The sequence below is a fragment of the Diceros bicornis genome, chromosome 15 (assembly GCF_020826845.1).
Source record: "Diceros bicornis minor isolate mBicDic1 chromosome 15, mDicBic1.mat.cur, whole genome shotgun sequence".
NCBI classification, from domain to species: Eukaryota; Metazoa; Chordata; class Mammalia; order Perissodactyla; family Rhinocerotidae; genus Diceros; species Diceros bicornis.
In genome coordinates, this window is record NC_080754.1 from 29157987 (window position 1) to 29165265 (window position 7279).

The window sequence follows — 7279 nt, forward strand, 5'->3', positions numbered from 1 at the left end:
TCCCTTGGTGCTGGGTTCGATGCTAGGACACCTGTAGCTGACCCCGCTGAGCTTGGATTTTTGTCCACTTCCCTCAGGATGACCTTGGCCTCACAGACTTCCCTTCCTCCTTCTCGTGTCTACCCACAGCTTGGCAGGAAGTTGTGGGCTCAGGATCACAGGCATTTGCAGAGGTTGGAGAGGAGAGAACTGCAGGCACAGGTTTCTGGTCTGTGGGGCCTTGAGTTTGAGCTCCCGGACTGGCTGGGCTGGCAGGCACCTCACTCCACACTTCCAGAAGACCATGTGGGCACTCGATCCACCTCTTATTCACACCTCCCAACCAGCCCATGAGGCAGACACTTAGGAAAGAAATGGAGGCTCAGAAGGGTTAAGTGGCTTCTGGAAGGTCCCACAGCTCATGGTAGAGCCCCATCTACATCCAGGACTGAGCAGCTCTGAGCCTGGCTCCTTCTGCAGCCCTGCTCAGCCTTGTCGTTGAGGCCACTCGATTTCTTGGTAAGAGACAAGAGGATGTGGGACATTGGGACTGTGATCAGGATGGCGGAAGGTTTTATTTTATTTTTTGTTTGCTTTTTTATTTATTCATTCCAAAATGAAAACGATTAGTTATTTAAAGTGCTTTAAAATTCAAATATAGAGCTTAAAGAACAAAGTAAAAATTACCCTTAAATTCCACCAACTGGAGATAGTTACTGTTAACAGTTTGGTGAACAGATTTCCAGACAGCTCTGAGTGTGAGTGTGTGTGTGTACGTGTGTGATTTTATGATATAATAGGATCATATACTGTTTCGTAACCTGCTCTTTTTACTCAACAATATGGCGTGGAAATCTTTCCTCATGAGTAAATATAGCTCTAGCCTTCATTTAATGGCTGCACACTATCCATTGTAAGCCACTGCAGATGAAAATAGGCACCATCTTTCATTTATCCAACCCAATAGTGCTCGGCATATAGATTGTTTCCAGGATTTTGCTATCACAAAAACTGTAGTGGGAACATAATTACACCTCTCTCTTGGCCATTTGTCCACCTACTGTCTCAGGACACGTTTTAGCAGGCTGATCTTAAAGAAAAATCCCCACAGCGATGTGGTTACTCTGCTGCCCCATTCCAGTTGCAGATTCTTGTCTTCCAGGGGCTCTTCCCGAGGGGCCGGTGGCCTCCATCCCAGGTGCTCTCATGGCAGGTCAGCAGAGACGCACACCCAGGGATGCAGCAGTTCTGGGTAAGGGGCGGGGATGAGCCCTTGCCTCCCAGGCTGTGAAATTTCCAAGTTCAAATCTAGAGACACGACTAGTCCACATGATGCAGTCCTGCTGGAGTCTGGTGGGGCTTGTGCATGGCCTGTATCTGGGCGAGGGGCTTGGCTTTGACTTCTTCGGGGCCAATGGGTCAGGCAGAGGCTGAAGAAACTTGGGCCAAAGCCTGCCAGTGGGCCAGAGGGAATCACTGCCAGCATGGAAGCCTGGGCTTGGTGCTTCATGGACTCACTCACTTATTCATTCTTTTATTCAGCAAGCCAGGCTCTGTGGTCGGGGCTGGGTATACGGAATCGAATGGAAGAAGGCACAGGCTCACAGCTGATAGCGGGCAGGCCACAGTCAGATAACCACAGGGTGACAGACAATTCTCAAGCCCTGGAGGGAGGAAGGCAAGGGACTGGGGGGTTGTCGGGGGTAGTCACTCCGCTATCAGACTTTAGTTTGTATCTTAGTCAGGCAAGGCCTGTTTTTAAAAAAACAAAGTGAAGGTAACTTTCTTCATTATGATTACAACTCGCCCTCCTCCCCCAACACACACACGCCTTTTTGCCAAGGGAAGAGACCTAGGTGAACCTGACTTCTTTACCATTTTCAAAAGCAAGGTTTGCGCTCCTCCCCTGCAGTGTGTCCCAAAGTCACAGGTTGGTTTACTGGGGTACAGTGATTCCATCAAGAGCTGGGCTTGGTGTCTGTAGAAGGCCTTCCAAAGGGAGCGGGAAGGGAAGGAAGGAGCAGACAAGAGAGTTCCAGAGTCTTGGTGGTGGGATCTGGCCAGTGACCTTATTTACTGAGGCTCCCGGGTCGTCTCTGTGCAGGTGAGCCTTCCTCAGCTGACTCCTACCAGGCTGATCCCAAAATCTGCTTCACAGTCACCAGTTAGGGCCTCTGCCCAGGAGATGGCCTTTGAAAAGTGCTTTTGGTGCAGTCTTCTCTTGCTGAGCTAGCAGGGCCCCACCCTTGTTCCTCCTCAGAGAGCCCATAGAATCACAGGTGGCTTAAGGACTCCATCCCAGGACAGGGCCAGGGCCAGGCAAGGGTGGAGACTGTGGTTTCGGGCAGCCTGTATCCATTTCCTAATCTTTAATCACAGTACCCTGATTTTCCCCTTTCTTCCTCAATCTCAGGCCTTGTATTTCTAGGAGGGATGGCTCTGCGCCCCCAGAACCAGGGCTCTAACATGTGACCCAGGCCTAAGCCAATCCACACATCACAGAGGGCGCCTCATGACCTGGCTGACACCAATCAGAAGGGCTTCAGCCGTCTCTCCTGTGATGGCACCAGGCTCTGTCCTTCCCAGGAGCAGTGAGAGCGCCAACTGGCCATTCACCTGACTACTTGGGCTGCGGGCTGTGGCACAGGTCTGCAGAGCTACCCAGGGATTCTTCCAGGGAAAAATGTGAACCCCTTTGGGGATGCTCAAAGGCTTGCGACAACTGGACTGAATTATTGCTGACATCTCTAATTCTGTTCTTCAGGATCTCCCTTTGGTTGAACACTGATAAGACACCAACCCCAGGATGTCACCCATTCCCAAGGTGACTTACTGCTGCGTCGCTGAAATCCCCCCTTATGCCCAGCCCTGGAACTTGCAGCTGAGACCAGCTTGGTGCTTGATTCTCAGCCAAAGAAGGAGACCTGCTGGTTCAGCCCCACAGATGAAGAAACGAGGTCCAGAGAGGAATCATGACTTTCCCTGAGTCACACAGCCCGTTACGAAGCCAGGACAAGTCCTAAGGGCCCGTCTCATGCTGTTACCACTTGAATCAGGAACACATTCAGCTGAAACAATGGAAAACCGGATTTGCCGTCATGGCATTGGATTAGAACAGTCCAGGCCTGGGCACTCCGCTCAACCCTAATGCTTCTATCTTTTGCTCTGCTCTTCTCACCATGTCCTTTCCCGTGTGTTTGTTGCCTCACATAGCAAGACGGCTGCTCCCCTTTCCTGCTGTTGTGCCTGCTTTCTGGCCAGGAGAAGAGAGAGGGCGCAGGGCAATGACAGCCCAGTGTGTTCCTTTTAAAATGCCTTCCTGAAATCCATACCCTGTAACTTCCACATATGTTTCATCAGCCACAACAGGGTTGCCTGGTCCCCCACAGTGACTGTTTTTAGCTGGGCACATTGCCATCCTGAACCAAATTGGGGTCTCCTCAAAGGGAAGAAGGGGAGAGGGATACAGGGTGACCACAGGCAGAGTCTGCCATGAAATTGCCTGGATTGGGATTTTGGCTAAGAATGCCCTGCCCATCAAGCCACCAGACTCTTTCTCTTAGGTCCCTGATGTCCCAAAGGTTGGCTACAGTAGACAATATAAAGTGGATTTTCTGCCAAGTTGGAGCTTTCTGGGGACATTAGAAGCTAGGAAGAGGAAGAGGGGTATTCTGACCACGCGTCGTCCTCATGCTAATCTTTGAGCTCTCTCCTTCCTGAAAGCCCTACTCAGAAATGTGTGGTGGGGCATGCGGGGGCACAGGACCAGTGGGAGGAGACAGCCACGTGCTGGGCGGGAGAGTGAAGTCAGAATGCTGCCCCAGACCCTCAGCTGCCTTCCTGGGACACCTGGACTGGTGCTTCAGCATCGTCTTGGACATCCCACCTGTCCCCACGGAGACCTCAGAGGCTGTGGTCACAGGCCTGCCCCTTCTTCCAGGATGTGCCTAGCTTCCTTCATGAGGACCTCTTAACCATTCACCCTTCCCCCGCCAGCCCTCGGCTCTGCTGGGGCAGGCACTTGTCATGCTTTCATGGGGTGTGAGCATGTGTTTAACAGTGGTCTTCAAAGTGAGGTGGCCTGATCAGCCCATCAGCATCACTTGGGAATTTGCCAGAAATGCAACCTCTCAGGCCCTACCCCAGCCCAGTGGAATCAGTAATCTGGGAGTGAGGCCCATCAATCTGTGTTTTAACAAGCCCTCCAGGGGATTCTGGTGCACCCTCAAGTTTGAGAACCACTGATGTATAATGACTCCCAAAGCCCAACCCAAAGGTAACTGGGAAAGGCAGAAATAACAGAAGAGTCCACCTGGCCCCTCTGTGCTTCAGCACAGACCAGGGATAACCCTGTGAAGACTGAGATGTTTGAGTCGAGAATAACTGTTGGAGCTAAAAACCACTGAGGACCGTCCGAGTCTCCATTTTATAGCTTTGGGACTGAGACTGGGACAGGAGAAAGTATTTGCCCAAAGTGAATAGCAAAAGCGGAAGTAGAATTCAAGTTTCCTGAATCCCAGGTGAGGGATCTACTTTTTTTTCCAAATTGAAATATCTTTAAAAAAAATTGTAGCATTTATACCTATTAATAATGGTTCTACCTATTAATGTTTCTAAGGAATACATCTTCAGGTAAAGAAAGCCATGGAGAGGTGTCTGAAGATGGGGGCGATGCCTTGTCTGGGATGTGCTGTGTGGGCCAGGACGACCTGCCCATCCTTGTTGAGGGGTCACTCCTCTCACTGTCCCTTCTTCCACCACACCAGCCCAGTGGCCTCTCCAAAGGAGACTAAGGGCAGGGGCAGTGGGCCTTAAACTTACTTCTTTGTGCCTTCCAGAGCTCTGAGAACAGGATTGTCATAGCTGGACAGCTGTGCACACAGCAGGCTGGCTCAACCTAACCATTTGCGGGGCCCAGGACAGGAGTACCAGTGGAGGCCCACCTACCATGTGGCTGCATATTTAAAAGTTACAAATCAAGGTCACAAACTTAAATAAAAGTGTCCTGTCCTCCTACTTTGGCAAATAAACCTTTATAAAGACTTGGCAGACTGGAATATGAGGTGCAGCGAGAACAGGCTCCCACCCCATAGCCCACCCCCTTCTCTTCCCATCCAGGCTCCAGCCTATACTTTGAGGGACCCTGTAGCCTGTTCATCAAGCTCCGTCTACACCTTCTGCAAAAAGCCACCTTCCGACCACCCTTGGGAAGCAGGACCTGGAGAAGAGGCCTCTCCAAACCTGGAAGCTGGTTCAGGACTGCTTGGGATAAGAATTCCAGGATCCTGGGTATCTGGAACACGGTCTAAAAGAGGGGTTGTAGGCTCTGGGTGAACACATCCCTTTTCCCCAGGACTCTTCCCGCTGCGGGTGGGGTCTGGTCAGAGGAGGCCCCAGCAGAGGCCTCTGAGGGCTTGCTTCTCAAAATGGGGTCCCTGGACCAGCAGCCTGGGCACCACCTGGGAGCTGGTTAGAACTGCAGACTCTCAGCCTTGCTCCAGACCCACGGAATCAGAATCGGCATTCTGACAAGATCTCCAGAGGATTCATGAGCACATTAAGGTTTGAAAAGAACTGTTCTAAACCACAGGACGAGGGTCCCTCTTGCCCAGGTCTAGGGGTACTAAGAGTAGGTGTCAATAAATATCTGCTCAGCGAATGCCAAATATCATCTAAAACAAATATCACCTAAACCAGTTGGGGTGGCTGCTTGGCTCACAGTGATTTCATTTCCTCTTTCTTCCCAGGCCGCCTAGGTGGCCAAGTTTCATCCACAGGCCCTGCTGCTGGCCTGAGCTGATTGGTCCAGTAGGAGACACCCGACCCACAGTGGACCAATGAGATGATCTCTCCCAGGAATTTGAAATTCAGCCCAAAAAAACAGGCTCCAGGAGTAACAGTAACAGCGAACGTCTTTCCTGCCCCTGTGACGCGCCAAGCACGGTGCCGAGCGCTTTACATATAGTATCATCTGATGGTCACAACCACCTCACCAGGGGGATATTATTATTCTGCTTACTTTTCAGATGAGGAGATGGGGCTCAGATCTTAGTAACTCTCCCAAAGGGTCAACGGGGGCAGGGGCAGCACTAGGAGAGCTGAGCGATTGAGCTGAGCCATGCGGTGCAGAGACCACGTTGTCAACTTCTGCCGCCAGGTCCCCTGGCCGTCTTCGTGGTGATGGATGGCCCATGTACAGTGGGGGGAGAGACCCAGCTCTGTGAGATGGCTGTGTGAGGGAGGGAGGGTGGCCTGGGGGCACAGTGAAGGGCAGGACCTGGGAGAGGGGAGCATAGAGAACCTCCACTCCCCAAGCGAGAGCAGGACACTGACCAGGACCAGCCCAGCCCATCACACTTCAGCACAGGCCAGAGAGCGCCCACTGTGAGGACTGTCCGAGGTCTGACCCTCCCCTTCCCTCCTCTGGTGAGCTAGCAGCCAACTTGCCAAAGAAAAGGTGTGGGGGTGGCTTATTTTGGAGACACAGGGCAGGGGGTGGTAGAGAAGTGTGCATTGTCCTCTGTACCTGGTCCCCAGGGGAACTGACACCCAAGATGCCAAAGGGTTGGAAGCAGCTGGGATGTGCTGGGACCTCTGAGGCCCTGCAGGGGCCAGAGAACCAGCCCAGGCTGGAGAAGGAGTTGGGGGCCTCACTGGCTGGAGGCCCAGGCTGGTCCCTGACTCTGGCTCTAGGAACAGGGCTCTGAGTGGAATCTGCCGTTCCGGGTGGGCAGAGGAGTGGCCTGGGGCCTGTAGGCCTCTGAACACCTAAGAAGGAAAAAACGATCAGCAGCAGAAAGTTTCTATCAGAATCCAAGCCTCAGCAGGTGCAGGGTTGTTTGGCTTTATTTAAAAACAAACCAACATCCTTTATTAGCACTAATGGCCCCCTGCTGTCACCTGACAATCAAACGTCACACCGCACTCACTCAGGTGACACCTTCAGTAGGCTCACAGTGCAGGTGTCACACCCTGGACAGCACACTGGCCCAGGGGAGCCACACAGAAATACCCTTCTTACCCCACAAATCTCCCTTAAAAAAAAAATCAATCATCAGGTCATAGAAGAATCATTCATGGTAGTGGAGGCCGGCTCCTTCTGGCCGCTCACAGTGGGCTGGGGGCTTGCCCCAGTGTGGTGAGCAGGACTCCTCAGGATAGTGTGACTGTAGCCAGGACATTGCCAGGGGCCTCCTTCGCTGCTGAGAAATGGAAGGGATCTGTCCCAACGCCCACAGGTGGGGGCGAAGCACCGAGAACTGGCCTGTCATCAGTGTCCCCGAGGCCCCCGCAGACTGGG